Source organism: Acipenser ruthenus, chromosome 29, assembly GCF_902713425.1.
Source record: "Acipenser ruthenus chromosome 29, fAciRut3.2 maternal haplotype, whole genome shotgun sequence".
Lineage (NCBI taxonomy): Eukaryota > Metazoa > Chordata > Actinopteri > Acipenseriformes > Acipenseridae > Acipenser > Acipenser ruthenus.
The window spans coordinates 12,688,910-12,704,887 of NC_081217.1; the positions used below are offsets into that span (position 1 = coordinate 12,688,910).

The 15,978-nt window shown below is 47.6% G+C and overlaps 1 non-coding gene and 1 pseudogene across 1 annotated transcript; both read right to left on the reverse strand.

Annotated features, from left to right (window-relative positions):
• Positions 1-10,103: 10,103 nt before the first annotated feature.
• Positions 10,104-10,177, reverse strand: trnai-aau (transfer RNA isoleucine (anticodon AAU)). The gene has a single exon. It is a non-coding gene; the product is annotated as a tRNA-Ile (tRNA).
• A 5,275-nt stretch (positions 10,178-15,452) lies between these two features.
• On the reverse strand, positions 15,453-15,647 carry LOC117434632 (small nucleolar RNA U3; annotated as a pseudogene).
• Positions 15,648-15,978: the final 331 nt, after the last annotated feature.

Sequence of the window (15,978 nt, forward strand, 5' to 3'; positions counted from 1 at the left end):
ATCAAAATACATTCATAACATCAAAAACAAAAAGAAAGAAACATTACAAAAACAACTCACGCAGTGTTCTCATTTTCCATTTTTGCCCAAAGCCTTTGTCTATCCACACATAATCTCTAATCCTAGAAATCACAATTTTACAGAAATCATTTACGTTTTGTTTTATTTTTAAACACTCAGATTTCTAATACTCCAAAGTGCCTCTTTTACACTCTTAATTATCAGCCATCCTTTTTCCCTGTCATTTGATTTAATCCCTTTTCTCGGCCCATACAATTTTAAATTGACACATAAATCTTGGTTTTTAATAAATTTCCATGTCCAATTATTTACCCTTTCCCAACATTTCCTCGCATACTCACATTCATAAAACACATGTTGTATTGTTTCTTCTGCCCCACTCTCTCCTCTAACACATGCATTCGACCTCGACACCTGTCTTCTATAGAGCAGCTCTTTACAAGGCAGCCTTGCATGTCCTGTTAACCATGCTATGTCCTTTTGTTTATTACTTAATCTAAAATAATTTACATTGTTCCATACCATTTCTGAGTCTTTGTCACTCAGTAAGCCTATTCTACTTAATTTTCCACTTGCCTCCTTCTTTTTAATCAATTTCTTTGCTGACCACTCGGCTTCCATCGCTTTACACACATTATTTTGTATAATAAAATTCATGGCCTTCCTGTACACAAGGCATATCCTGACTGTGACACAGTATTTGTTAATTTCACTATACCCATTCTCCTCAAACTGTCCAAAATAAAACCTAGCAAAAAAACTATTTTTTTATTCATTTCAATAATTGACTTCAACATATGACACACAATGGACCCTTAGAAAATAAATGACTTTTGGAAAGCCCTTACCACCCTGACTTCCTTGTAAGATTACTGTTTCTCTCTTGACTTTCTCAAATTCCCTTCCCCCAAAAAACCGAAACAATTGTCTATTTATTGTTCTACCTGATGCAACATCAGGTGGGAACACCCTTGCTACATACAGCAGCATTGGCATCAGTACCATTTTTATAATTAATAGTTTTCCCTCTAGCGATAGCCTTCTTAACTTCCAATAATCCATTTCTCTTTACCCTCCCTAAGACTTCCACCCAGTTCCTACTCCCATTAATATGTTTATCAAATACAACACCCAAAATTGTTATACTCTCCTCTTCCACTATTAACTCCTTCTTGATCCTCTCCTTTTCTTTCCATTCTCCCATACACAGAGCATGACTTTACTACGTTGATTTTTTAACCAGAAGCTGTTTCAAATAATTTCATTTTATCCAAGGCTTTGTGAACCTGAAAGTCATCTCTGCAGATAAACAAACAATATATCATCCATGTAAGCCAATAACTTCACTTCTTGTTGTCCTGACCCTGGAATAATCACCTACGTTATCTGCTTTGTTTTCCTTATTTTTGCTAGCACGGGTTCTAAAGAAAAAATGTATAACAAGGGTGATAGAGGGCACCCTTGCCTTATACCTGAATTAATTTTAAACGACGGTGACAATAACCCATTTACCACCACCCTGGCATTTACGTCCCGAAACAGCATTTTAATCCAATCAATGAAAATTGGATCAAACCCCATATGCACAAAGACTTTATAGAGATATTCATGATCTACCCTATCATAAGCTTTCTCCTGATCAATATTAATTAGACACAAAGTGTGTCCTCTCTCTTTTGCATATAGACATGCATCTCTTATTAGAACCAAATTATCCACCACAGTTCTCCTTGGCACACCACAAACCTGATCCGGACAGATTAATCTTCCGGTTACTTCTTGTAGTCTAATCATTAATATTTTGGATAAAATTTTATAATCACAATTAAGCAATGTAATTGGCCTCCAGTTCTTCAGATCATTGATATCCCCTTTATTTTTAAACAAAATGGTTATCAAACCTTCCCTCATAGATCTCCCCAAACCTTTAACTTTAAAACATTCATTAAGCACTTTGTCACGGGTGACCCTGAACCAGTTATTATGTGTAGTAAGAAAGTGGATTCCTTTGCATGGAGAATTTCAGTGGCTAGAGTTCACGGCTCCTTGATTGATTCAGATTCAGTTGTATTAAGTCTGCCCACTAATAATGTAGAGCAAAATAGGTATTGTGGTGTTTGCAGAGCCGACCCGAGCTGAACCCAAGACAGAAGTGGAGTCCTGCTGGGAACGAGCTGAAACATTGGACATGGACTGGATGACTTAAAAATGAAATGTATTAATGAGATGATATGTGTTGTAACCATTTGTAATGTTTGAATAATCTTTAGTCTGTAACGAATACTGTAAAGTGCTCTCTCTCTGTAAGACCGTACAACAGAATCTGGTACAACTTGATACACTGGCCGGCCTTGAGCAGTCTCTTATCAAAATTGGCACGATTCCCAGAATTTAGTGCTAAAATCTCTGTTAACACTTTTCAGCTTGAATACAGAATAATGCTGTACTAATAGATGTATGTTAAAATGTTTGTTTTAAATGGTATAGATTGTTGTGGTAACATATAATCATAGGTAGTGATAATTATTGTTAGTATGAAATACTATGAACAATTTTTATGTATAAGATCATATGATTCACTTTGCTTAATATGATAGCATACCTGAAGCTGTTTTCTATGAAGATGAGCATAGTTAAAAACTGAGTCCTAATTCAATGAAAAGAATTATTGTGTGCTTACATTCAAGAATTATAACTTCCGAATATAAAGGGAAAAGGAGTTAGGAGTATTCTTAAGGGAAAGAGAAACAGAAAAGGAGTAAAAGACCTCGCTTTGAGTAGGTTTCTGCTTGTAATTCAGTTTTAAAATAAGTGGGTGAGTAAGAACAACCTAGAGTAAAAAGCAGCCTCTAATTCAAGAAAAATAAGCATTGTCAGAAGATACACCACAAATAGAGAGCAGAAAAATTGAATAAAATCCTATTGTAATATTGCGGATATACTGCTGCTAGCAGAAAGTAATAAGGTTAGCAGCCATACGCTATAAGAAGTAATGTACTAGTTTGACTCTGAAGTTAAAAGACGCAGCATAAAAAGAAGTTGTGGTAAACATACAAAATAAAAGGATTGAATAAATAATGAAGAATAAAAGCAGGTTTTAGGAGAGTAAACTCTATGTGATCTGTCTTCTTGAACTCTCTATCAGCCTGCCCTTGGAGAAGATTTGTATTAGCCGATGGAAGGCCTCTTTGGTGGGAAGAGGCCGGAATTTTTTATCAGAAGGCTTATAGTATCGGGCCGGACTGCAAAAATAGGGAGTTAGAACGGATGGTCTTAGCACCTAAGATAGTTAGTTGCCGGGCGGAACAAGCACGTAAGATACAGGTGTAAGGAAAGTTCTAGGGAACATTAATCACTATGAAACTTGGCAAGAAAAGAGGTGTCTCCAGCAAGCTGGTTTTAGCCAGTATGAATATAGCTGAAACATACAGGGTCATCTGAGTGTCAATTGAGTTCAGGCAATTGGGGCCCATAGGAGAGAAAGGCATTACAACTTCATAGCTCAATAAAATAGTTGGGTTTTTCATAAGGAGAAAACTCTATACTAGAAGAGATATAGAATAAAGGTTCCCTATAATACCGGCTAAACATACACCAGTAAGGAAAGAAGGAAACTAATTTGAGTGAGATGACATGAAGGAATATATTTTTGAAAGCCAAGTTCATGTAATCAATTATAATCATTATAACTATAACTGCTATATTATGATGTAACTATTGGTGTTGCATATATTCAAACACCACTCTTTTTATAATACACACAATTATTGGTGCTTAATCCCCCGCTATAAGCAATACCCTGCTCGTTACCAAAAATCTTAATTTTTCAAATAAATGAACTCTCTCCGTCCCTGACTGGGGCCCTGTAACAGGGCGAGCAACCCTGTACATTGTTTATTTATTTTTAGATCGGGGTCTCCCCCTCCGCCCCTGTGCAGTGTATTTATTTTGTATTATTTTTATTGTATTGTATTTATGACGGCGTAGCGCTGTGTTATTGTTTCGTTTATTTTTAAAAGTGTCCTGGCAGAGGCGACATCGGTGCTCGTCCTCTGCCAGGAGTAACAATTAAAACTCGTGCAGAAGGTGGCCATCTCCCGAATTAATTAGGTGATTTAATTTGTTGCTAATCGGGAGATGGTCACCTGTTATAAAAAGCCTGCAGATCTCCAACTCGTGGTGGGTGTTGTAGGTGCGGAGAGAGCGAGACGGAGATTAAAAGCAAAACTAAAAGAAAATAACATAGGAACAGTGAAGGCAATCTGCCCAGCCTGACCTGTGTTTGATTTATTTTGTGTTCGTGATTTGTTTTTGTTTACCCTTTTACTTTGCTCGGTCAGCACAGTGATTTTTTGTTTAAATATTTATTTTATTTTTTGTTTGCTTTAAATAAAACGGCGCCCGTGCCACTGCACCATACCTTTTGTTTTGTTGTGCCGCCTTCTGCCGTGACGTCAGACCCTCAGCCATTCCTGTCACACGTGGTGTCCTGCGTGGGATCGCAGCACCTCCAGGACGCAGTCAGAAGAGGGAGCATTCCTGCTGGTTCCACCTCCACCGCCCTGGGAGGACTGGGTGTCGCTCCCACCTCTGCCAGCAGAGGGAGCATACCTGCTGGTGCCATCTCCACTGCCCTGGGAGGACTGTGAGTCGCTCCTACCTCCGCCAGCAGAGGGAGCATACCTGCTGGTTCCACCTCCACCGCCGTGGGAGAACGACGTGTCGCTCCCACCACCAGCAGAGGGAGAATACCTGCTGGTGCCACCTCCTTCTCCGTGGGAGGACGACATGTCGCTCCCACCAGCAGAGAGAGCATGCCTGCTGGTTCCGCTTCCACCACCGCCAGCAGAGGGAACATGCCTGCTGGTTTCCCTGTTGCAGCCAGAAGGGGAGGCGCCCCTGCCGCCTTCGCAGCCTAGTGGGGAGGAAGCCCTTCCGCCTTCGCAGCCTGAAGGGGAGAAAGCCCTGCCGCCTTGGCAGCCTGAAGGGGAGGAAGCCCTGCCGCCTTGGCCGCCTGAAGGGGAGGAAGCCCTGCCGCCTTGGCCGCCTGAAGGGGAGGAAGCCCTGCCGCCTTGGCAGCCTGAAGGGGAGGAAGCCCTGCCGCCTTGGCAGCCTGAAGGGGAGGAAGCCCTGCCGCCTTGGCAGCCTGAAGGGGAGGAAGCCCTGCCACCTGAAGGGGAGAAGCCCCTGCCGCCTTGGCCGCCAGAAGAGGAGGAGCCCCTGCCGCCCTGGCCGCCAGAAGAGGAGGAGCCCCTGCCGCCTTGGCCGCCAGAAGAGGAGGAGCCCCTGCCGCCTTGGCCGCCAGAAGAGGAGCCCCTGCCGCCTTGGCCGCCAGAAGAGGAGGAGCCCCTGCCGCCTTGGCCGCCAGAAGAGGAGGAGCCCCTGCCGCCCTGGCCGCCAGAAGAGGAGGAGCCCCTGCCGCCTTGGCCGCCAGAAGAGGAGGAGCCCCTGCCGCCTTGGCCGCCAGAAGAGGAGCCCCTGCCGCCTTGGCCGCCAGAAGAGGAGGAGCCCCTGCCGCCTTGGCCGCCAGAAGAGGAGGAGCCCCTGCCGCCTTGGCCGCCAGAAGAGGAGGAGCCCCTGCCGCCTTGGCCGCCAGAAGAGGAGGAGCCCCTGCCGCCTTGGCCGCCTGAAGAGGAGGAGCCCCTGCCCATGAAGGCGACAGCAGGAGCCGCCGTCGGCATCGCCTGGGGTTGCCTGTGTCTCCCTTGCGTCTCCTAGGGTTGCTGCCGGTCCTGTGTCGCCTCCCGAGGGTCCGCTGCCGCTGCCGTCGCCTCCCGAGGGTCCGCTGCCGCTGCCGTCGCCTCCCGAGGGTCCGCTGCCGCTGCCGTCGCCTGGGGTCGCCAGGGATCCTGCTTCACCTGGGGTCACTACACTGTGGTCGGAGCCCCACGGAGGGGAGCTGCCGGCCATCAAGAAAGGGGGGGGAGGTCAGGAGACAAGCTCCCCCAGCCGCACTTTCGCGGCCGGAGGTCATGTGGTCGGAGCCCCACGGAGGGGAGCTGCTGGCCATCAAGAAAGGGGGGGGGAGGTCAGGAGACCAGCTCCCTCAGCCGCACTTTCGCGGCAGGAGTTTGGGTGGTCAGAGCCCCACGGAGGGGAACTGCTGGCCATGAAGAGGAGGGGGAAGGTCAGGAGACCAGCTCCCCCAGCCGCACTTTCGCGGCAGGAGAGAGTGTGGAGGGAGCCCCGGAAGAGGGAGCTGCCGGCCACGAAGAATTGGGGGGTGCTGGAGATTCCACCATGGCCACCCCCCGGAAACAACTTGCTTCCCCCTCTTCCGGGACATTGAGACTGAGGGGGGAGGTGGCCGTTGGGGCCATGTGTGCGTTGCACAAGGGGGGGGATATGTAACAGGGTGAGCAGCCCTGTACATTGTTTATTTATTTTTAGATCGGGGTCTCCCCCTCCGCCCCTGTGCAGTGTATTTATTTTGTATTATTTTTATTGTATTGTATTTATGACGGCGTAGCGCAGTGTTATTGTTTCGTTTATTTTTAAAAGTGTCCTGGCAGAGGCGACATCGGTGCTCGTCCTCTGCCAGGAGTAACAATTAAAACTTGTGCAGAAGGTGGCCATCTCCCGAATTAATTAGGTGATTTAATTTGTTGCTAATCGGGAGATGGTCACCTGTTATAAAAAGCCTGCAGATCTCCAACTCGTGGTGGGTGTTGTAGGTGCGGAGAGAGCGAGACGGAGATTAAAAGCAAAACTAAAAGAAAATAACATAGGAACAGTGAAGGCAATCTGCCCAGCCTGACCTGTGTTTGATTTATTTTGTGTTCGTGATTTGTTTTTGTTTACCCTTTTATTTTGCTCGGTGAGCACAGTGTTTTTTTGTTTAAATATTTATTTTATTTTTTGTTTGCTTTAAATAAAACGGCGCCCGTGCCACTGCACCATACCTTTTGTTTTGTTGTGCCTTCTTCTGCCGTGACGTCAGACCCTCAGCCATTCCTGTCACAGGCCCATATACATTTATTACTCACAATTCTGTCTCTCCATATTTAACATCAATAATCAATAAACGCCCAGGGACTACTTCATGTATTTCACTTATGACATTTGCATTTTTAAACACAACGCCCAGCCCTGCAGCTCTTTCTGTATTTGACCCCGACCATATTGATTCCCCCACATTCCATTCCTGCTTTAAATTAAAGTAACTCTTAGAGTATGGAATAACACACTCTTGCAAGCAAAACATATCTGCATCAATAGTTTTTAAATAACCCAGCACGCTTCTAAGTTTACTCGAACTCCAAATCCCTCTAACATTTATTGACACAATATTAAATAACATGACTAATAATCAAAAAAAAGAGCAACACAAATATACACCCTTCGTCCCCATTATTTTCCTACATCAGACCCATCTTTCTCTTTTTTTCCCTTTTTTTCCTTTTTTTCTTCCCCTCCTCCCATTCTTGCTCCTTGTCCATCCCAGCACCCTTCCCCCCCAAGTTTATCATTGTCCACAGCAGCGCTGTTTTGTTCAGCACTTACGTCCTCCACAGTTTCAACGTCCCGTACCTGCCCTTCTGCAGTTGCTTCGCCCTTTCCAGGCTTCAGCATGGCCGATACTGAAGAAAAAGACGTAACGTCCCCTTGTTCCAAAAAGGCTGCCCCATCAAAGCCCAATCTGACCACGTCCTCTCTCCCGCTAGAATAGGCAGGGCTGTCCACATAAAGCCCAGCCTCCTCCATTACCTCCACCTCAGATGTTACCTGAATTTATTTCAGATTTTGCTTCATACGAAACCAATACCTCGCCGACTTTCTTTTTAGTTGTGTCACTCCCCGCATCCTGTTGGTCAGGCTTGCGCTTTGTCGTTCTCCGTACTTCCCGGTCAGCAATGGCGCTCTCATACTCAGGCTCCTCAGCACTCGAGTCTGACTCTGAAAAATACTCCTCCAAACTCTCCTCTGTGTTCCCAATCTGTGCCATGCTGTTCCTCTAACTCTCCGAATCAGCCTCCTTCTCCTACATCGTTTGTTCTAGCACTCTTAGCCCTTTAATCATGTTGGAGTACAGGTCCAGGCATGCTTTAAAGACGTGCCCCTCTTTCCCACACAGGTTGCATTTCTTCTCTGTGCACATGGAACTAATGTGCAGCCCACCACAGTTCTTACACTTTACAGTCTTGCAAGCCACCGCTATGTGTCCCAGTTCCCCACAGTTACGGCACAGCTTCGGCATGCCGTAGTAGATCACAAACCCAAGAGCACTTCCCAGTGTAATATTATTTAGCAAATGCCACACGCCATTAATCCCGCTCGGGTCCTCATGGAGTTGAATGAGCCATTGTCTAGCCCCATTCCACACCCCATCTGCATCTCTCACTTTGTGACTGGCAGATTTAACCTGACAGTGTCTGCTCAACCAGGTCTCAATATCATTATCATTTACAGTCTCGTCATAAAACTGAATCGTGAAAACTTTGATTTCTCTGTCGGACAGAGGCTCAACTAAAAACTGATTTAAAGGTGCATCTTTTTTCTTGTTAAACACTTCCAAGCACTTCCCCATTGCCCCTGTACTCACGAAGCTGACATCAAAGCTTGCAGTTATTCCTGGTCTTCTGATTTAAACAATTCAGCTCCATCGGTTTGACTTCTAGCAGCCTCTGAAGAATCTGTCGACCTGAAGACCAATCTGGTTAAGGTCACGTCTTCCTTTTCTTTCCAGGTCAAACGGAGCACGTTGAATCTCCGCCATCATCTCAACTCCTGCTGTAGATCTTTCCAATTCCCGGCAGAAGATCCTTTTGGAAGCTGAAGAAATGCTTAAATAATGCTAACCTCACAGAAAAACTCTAGAAACGCATTTCGCTAGCAAATCACTATAGAAATGATCCCTGGAAGTACTGTTTTATGTGCAACTGGCCGACCGTCTCCAACCAACTCTGAGTGGCACCGGTAGCTGTGCCGGTGACAAATAAACAGGAGCACTTTCATATAATGCAATTGCTGAATCCCAGTGAGGTGTTACAATAACATTTCAAACTCATTCCAGACTGCAGGCGGTTAAAAGCTTAATTGGGTTCAAGTTTCTCGTATGATTTAAAAGTACGAGCCAGTTGCCTCATTTGCATTGCCTGCCTTCCTCCTTTGCAGTGTGAAGTCCATCAAATGTGTGCTTAAAATCTGATGAATACGATTGCCATTTGAACCGTAAATATTTTAGTTATATGCATACAGTGTTCTGTTGGGCTCCGAGAGTGTTATCTAATAAAACAACGTAATCGGTGAGCGCGTTCGGCTTAACCAAAACGTTGCTGTTTCAAGCCCACGCAGGGACGAGGCATTCTTTTTGTCAATCGCCTTTGTCAAGCCAGTAAACCTGTATATAATGAGAAACGTTCAACAGCTCGGAAACACCATAATAGAATCCAATGCCTTTACAAATGTGTTTTGAAACTGTTCATTTTTCACCCAAATGCGGTTCTCAAATTCTTTTGCCTACTTTTTATTATTAGTATTACTTTTTCCAGAGTAAGATCAAAAGGCAAACATCCAGGAAATAGGTAAACACTGCTACAGCGCTTGAATTGTCTCAACAAACGTTTAGCTCAAACTTGTACATTGAGAGTCTATTCACATCTTTAACACAATCATCTGTGTTCCAGTAGCGGTTAATCCACATGGTGATCAATAAAGTGAATGCTGGCTTTGCTCACATATTAGCAAGACGTTTTCAGGATTCACGCATATTCTGAACAAGCACACTAGCATATGGTAATGAAAGGACAGGAAAATAACAGGTTTATTGGCTCTGGTCTTGTATCGTCACCCTGATTACTGTCTGTAAGGAAGTGGCATTAATCAAAACCTAATTATGTAAGGTTACCAATGCGCAAATACGAAGCATATTAAAACTTCTTCACAATCTTAAATCTTCCCACATGAATTACGAATACTTACTGATTAGTACGGCCCTTTCCCAATGTAACACTCTGCTTTGTTTGAACACCAACGATTGCTTGGATATTTATTAAACCACGATAATATTGTTCCCACTTTCTTTAGTACTACCAAATGTGTGCTTCCCTTGTCAGCCCTAGTGGCATAATGGAGAAAAGTAATGGCCCGTACGGGGATCGAACCTGCGACCTTGGCGTTATTAGCACCACGCTCTAACCAACTGAGCTAACCGGCCACACACGAACCTTGTTATTAAAACCCGAGAAAAGTCCTGCCGACATTATGATTACCAAGATATGTTAAACTGAACAATAACACATTCAAAGTATTGGAAAGGCATAATTAGAGGCCTCATCTTTGAGGCAGTTTAACAGTGTGAAGAAAGTGGCGAGGTGCGGGCTTGCGGTGACTTTCTCTCATTTAAAAACCTGTGATTTGATTACTAACAAGAAAAACAAGTAAAATTACCAAACATTCGGTGGACGTTTTAGAAATAAATTAACAAGAAGATTTGTCAGCAGTGGGATTTGAACCCACGCCTCCATGGAGACTGCGACCTGAACGCAGCGCCTTAGTCGGCCATCCTGACTTGGACCGACTTTCCACAACACTGCAGCACACTGCTGAACCTCCAATGTCTGACGCTGCAGTAAATCACCTGGCGTGTGTGTGTACTTATTCTTTTTCTGGTTATATTAAGGAGGGCGACTTGTTTTGTCGCATTCTGTATGGAATCACAAGGACACTCCTCTTACAGAAAGAAAATATACGGCAAAAAGAGTGATCGCTTCACGGTTAGAAACAAAATCAGAACAGTCTATTAGCAAATGAGCTTCATTAAAAAACCACAAAGGCATTTGTAACAGGGCGAGCAGCCCTGTACATTGTTTATTTATTTTTAGATCGGGGTCTCCCCCTCCGCCCCTGTGCAGTGTGTTTTTCTTTTGTATTTAGTTTTATTGTATTATATTTATGACGGCGTAGCGCCGTGTTTTGTTTATTTTTTAAAACGTGTCCTGGCAGAGGCGAGATCAGTGCTCGTCCTCTGCCAGGAGTAATTAATTAAAACTCGTGCAGAAGGTGGCCATCTCCCGAATGAATTAAGTGGTTTAATTTGTTGCTAATCGGGAGATGGTCACCTGTTATAAAAAGCCTGCAGCTCTTTAGATCGGGGTGGGTGTTGGAAGGAGAGTGAGCGAGAGGATTAAAACGAAACTAAAAGTAAACTCCAGGAACAGTGAAGGCAAATGCTCAGCCTGACCTGGGTTTTGTTTATTATTTTTGTGTTCGTGATTTTGTTTTGTTTAACTATTTATTTTGCTCTGTGAGCGAGTGTTTTCTGTTTGGATATTTTATTTATTTATTTTTGGTTGCTTTAAATAAAACAGCGCCCGCGCCACTGCACAATACCTTTTTGTTGTTGTGGTCCCTTCTTCTGCCGTGACGTCAGACCAGTCAGCCATTCCTGCCACATGTGGTGTCCTGCGTGGGATTGCAGCGCCTCCAGGACGCAGGCAGAAGAGGGTACTGCAGGTTTTTTCGTTTTTTTTCGTTTTTGTGTGTGGAGAAAAGGAGAGTGAAGAGGAGGATGGGAGGAAGGAAGATGGGAGGAAGAAGGAGGATGAGGAGACAGCAGCCGCTGCAGCAACAACAGCAGGCACAGGAGGAGATGAGCTGGGAAGCCCTCCTCCATAGCATAAGCCAGCTGAGTTGTTGCTGCATCTGTGGGGAGCGGGGGCATTTCCCAGTTAATTGCCCCCTCCCTGAAGACTGGGATTACAGCTGCTGGAGGGGAGACAAGAGGGAGGAGTTGGTGCGTCCTGCGCCTGAGTGGGAGGAGCCCGAACGTCCTGCGCCTGAGTGGGAGGAGCCCGAACGTCCTGCGCCTAAAAGGGAGGAGCCCGAACGTCCTGCGCCTAAAAGGGAGGAGCCCGAACGTCCTGCGCCTAAAAGGGAGGAGCCCGAACGTCCTGCGCCTAAAAGGGAGGAGTCGGTGCGTCCACGGCCCGAGAGGGGGGAGTCGGTGCGTCCACGGCCCGAGAGGGGGGAGTCGGTACGTCCACGGCCCGAGAGGGGGGAGTCGGTGCGTCCACGGCCCAAGAAGGGGAAGGCCGAAGGTCCACAGCCCAGGTACCTGCCAGCAGAGGGGGAATACCTGCTGGTGCCGCCTCCATCTCCATGGGAGGACTGTGAGTCGCTCCCACCTCCGCCAGCAGAGGGAGCATTCCTGCTGGTTCCACCTCCACCGCCCTGGGAGGACTGTGAGTCGCTTCCACCTCCGCCAGCAGAGGGAGCATTCCTGCTGGTTCCGGTTCCACCGCCCTGGGAGGACTGTGAGTCGCTCCCACCTCCGCCAGCAGAGGGAGCATTCCTGCTGGTTCCACCTCCACCGCCCTGGGAGGACTGTGAGTCGCTTCCACCTCCGCCAGCAGAGGGAGCATTCCTGCTGGTTCCGGTTCCACCGCCCTGGTAGGACTGTGAGTCGCTCCCACCTCCGCCAGCAGAGGGAGCATTCCTGCTGGTTCCACCTCCGTCTCCGTGGGAGGACTGTGTGTCGCTCCCACCTCCGCCAGCAGAGGGAGCATACCTGCTGGTTCCACCGCCGTGGGAGAACGACGTGTCGCTCCCACCACCAGCAGAGGGAGAATACCTGCTGGTGCCACCTCCGTCTCCATGGGAGGACGACATGTCGCTCCCACTACCACCGCCAGCAGAGGGAACATGCCTGCTGGTTTCCCTGTGGCAGCCTGAAGGGGAGGAAGCCCTGCCGCCTTGGCAGCCTGAAGGGGAGGAAGCCCTGCCGCCTTGGCCGCCTGAAGGGGAGGAAGCCCTGCCGCCTTGGCCGCCTGAAGGGGAGGAAGCCCTGCCGCCTTGGCCGCCTGAAGGGGAGGAAGCCCTGCCGCCTTGGCCGCCTGAAGGGGAGGAAGCCCTGCCGCCTTGGCCGCCTGAAGGGGAGGAAGCCCTGCCGCCTTGGCCGCCTGAAGGGGAGGAAGCCCTGCCGCCTTGGCAGCCTGACGGGGAGGAAGCCCTGCCGCCTTCGCCGCCTGAAGGGGAGGAAGCCCTGCCGCCTGAAGGGGAGGAAGCCCTGCCGCCTGAAGGGGAGGAAGCCCTGCCGCCTTGGCCGCCTGAAGGGGAGGAAGCCCTGCCGCCTTGGCCGCCTGAAGGGGAGGAGCCCCTGCCACCTCGGCCAGAAGGGGAGAAGCCCCTGCTGCCTTGGCCGCCAGAAGAGGAGGAGCCCCTGCCGCCTTGGCCGCCAGAAGGGGAGAAGCCCCTGCCGCCTTGGCCGCCAGAAGAGGAGGAGCCCCTGCCGCCTTTACTGTCAAGAGGAGAGGAGCAGGAGCTACCTCTACCTCCACCACCACCACCACCATTGGGAGAAGTGGAGCTCCTGCTGCCGCCTTCATGGCCAGGGGCTCCCCTCCCGCCGTCAGCATCGCCTTGGGTCGCCTGTGTCTCCCTTGCGTCTCCTAGGGTTGCTGCCGGTCCTGCGTCGCCTCCCGAGGGTCCGCTGCCGTCGCCTCCCGAGGGTCCGCTGCCGTCGCCTCCCGAGGGTCCGCTGCCGTCGCCTCCCGAGGGTCCGCTGCCGTCGCCTGGGGTCGCCAGGGATCCTGCTTCACCTGGGGTCCCTACACTGTGGTCGGAGCCCCACGGAGGGGAGCTGCCGGCCATCAAGAAAGGGGGGGAGGTCAGGAGACCAGCTCCCCCAGCCGCACTTTCGCGGCAGGAGTTTGGGTGGTCAGAGCCCCACGGAGGGGAACTGCTGGCCATGAAGAGGAGGGGGAAGGTCAGGAGACCAGATCCCCCAGCCGCACTTTCGCGGCAGGAGTTTGGGTGGTCAGAGCCCCACGGAGGGGAACTGCTGGCCATGAAGAGGAGGGGGAAGGTCAGGAGACCAGATCCCCCAGCCGCACTTTCGCGGCAGGAGTTTGGGTGGTCAGAGCCCCACGGAGGGGAACTGCTGGCCATGAAGAGGAGGGGGAAGGTCAGGAGACCAGATCCCCCAGCCGCACTTTCGCGGCAGGAGTTTGGGTGGTCAGAGCCCCACGGAGGGGAACTGCTGGCCATGAAGAGGAGGGGGAAGGTCAGGAGACCAGCTCCCCCAGCCGCAATTTCGCGGCAGGACAGAGTGTGGAGGGAGCCCCAGAAGAGGGAGCTGCCGGCCACAAAGAATTGGGGGGTGCTGGAGATTCCACCATGGCCACCCCCCAGAAGCAACTTGCTTCCCCCTCTCCGAGGACATTGAGACTGAGGGGGGAGGTGGCCGTTGGGGCCATGTGTGCTTCGCACAAGGAGGGGGATATGTAACAGGGCGAGCAGCCCTGTACATTGTTTATTTATTTTTAGATCGGGGTCTTCCCCTCCGCCCCTGTGCAGTGTGTTTTTCTTTTGTATTTAGTTTTATTGTATTATATTTATGACGGCGTAGCGCCGTGTTTTGTTTATTTTTTAAAACGTGTCCTGGCAGAGGCGAGATCAGTGCTCGTCCTCTGCCAGGAGTAATTAATTAAAACTCGTGCAGAAGGTGGCCATCTCCCGAATGAATTAAGTGGTTTAATTTGTTGCTAATCGGGAGATGGTCACCTGTTATAAAAAGCCTGCAGCTCTTTAGATCGGGGTGGGTGTTGGAAGGAGAGTGAGCGAGAGGATTAAAACGAAACTAAAAGTAAACTCCAGGAACAGTGAAGGCAAATGCTCAGCCTGACCTGGGTTTTGTTTATTATTTTTGTGTTCGTGATTTTGTTTTGTTTAACTATTTATTTTGCTCTGTGAGCGAGTGTTTTCTGTTTGGATATTTTATTTATTTATTTTTGGTTGCTTTAAATAAAACGGCGCCCACGCCACTGCACAATACCTTTTTGTTGTTGTGGTCCCTTCTTCTGCCGTGACGTCAGACCAGTCAGCCATTCCTGCCACAGCATTACATAAATGTTACAGAAATATTTCGTAGACAGAACAGTTGGAACATATTTGAGTACATTTCTAAACAATCTGCAAATAACAGACAATCTCAAAGCGCTATAATTTATTTTCAGCTCTTATGAAAGACAAATATGGTTGCGCATTATATCACAGAAAACATGATAATCCTAGCTTTTCATTTAATCCCTCGGGTTGTACTGTATGGAGATAGAAGATCCATTTTGATTCACATTGTAATAGTTTTTGTTAGAGATTACCACCTCCTCAAGCTTGAAATATTTTTTTTGTATGCCACGGTATTTAAGATCTGAAACGGAATGTTTGGCATCTACAAAATGTCTAGCTAGTGGTGAATGGATATCTTTTCTCCTAATTGAACTTTTATGCTCGCTCATTAATGCGCCATCGTAACTGTCTAGTACTTTTACCATTGTCTATACACAATACCTGTCATGTAAGCCTATTGGTATCAAACCGATCACAATTAATGTGATCTGTGTTTTTTCTCAGATTGATAGTTTTAATCAATCATCGAAAAAGCAGCAGTGCTTTGCAACTGTAGTTAGTCTTTCTTACCTTTTGGTAAGATACCCACTCAGAACGTGTCCGCTTCCTCCAGCCCCCTAAAGAACACTGGAGCGGTCATCAATAACAGCAAGCAGTTGGCCAAAAACAACAATCGCTGTCTCCTTCACTCTCAAAAACAAACACTCACTCTTCCTCGTGGATAGCGAGTCCAAACACTTTAAAAACGCATTTCGCTAGCAATTTTTTTTTATCCACTTTCCCTCATTACAATTTTACCATACAAAAAAAACTCATTTTTATAACACATACCAATACTCATCTACCCATGCATACACAGAAATAAAACTCAGCCATCCAACACATCCATCAAACCTTTCCATTTTTCCCTACATTTTCCCTCCCCATATATACTTTTCCATTCTCATTACTACTTTCACCTTCCATTCGAAACAAATAGACCTCTAATACAGTGGATTTGTTATTTTCTTTTTTCAGTGCTGTTCCTTTTTTCCCATAAAGCCATCTTCCCCAAACTTATAAGAGTCCAAACAGGTATGTAATGTTCCTTAGGGAGTTTGAACACCCCCT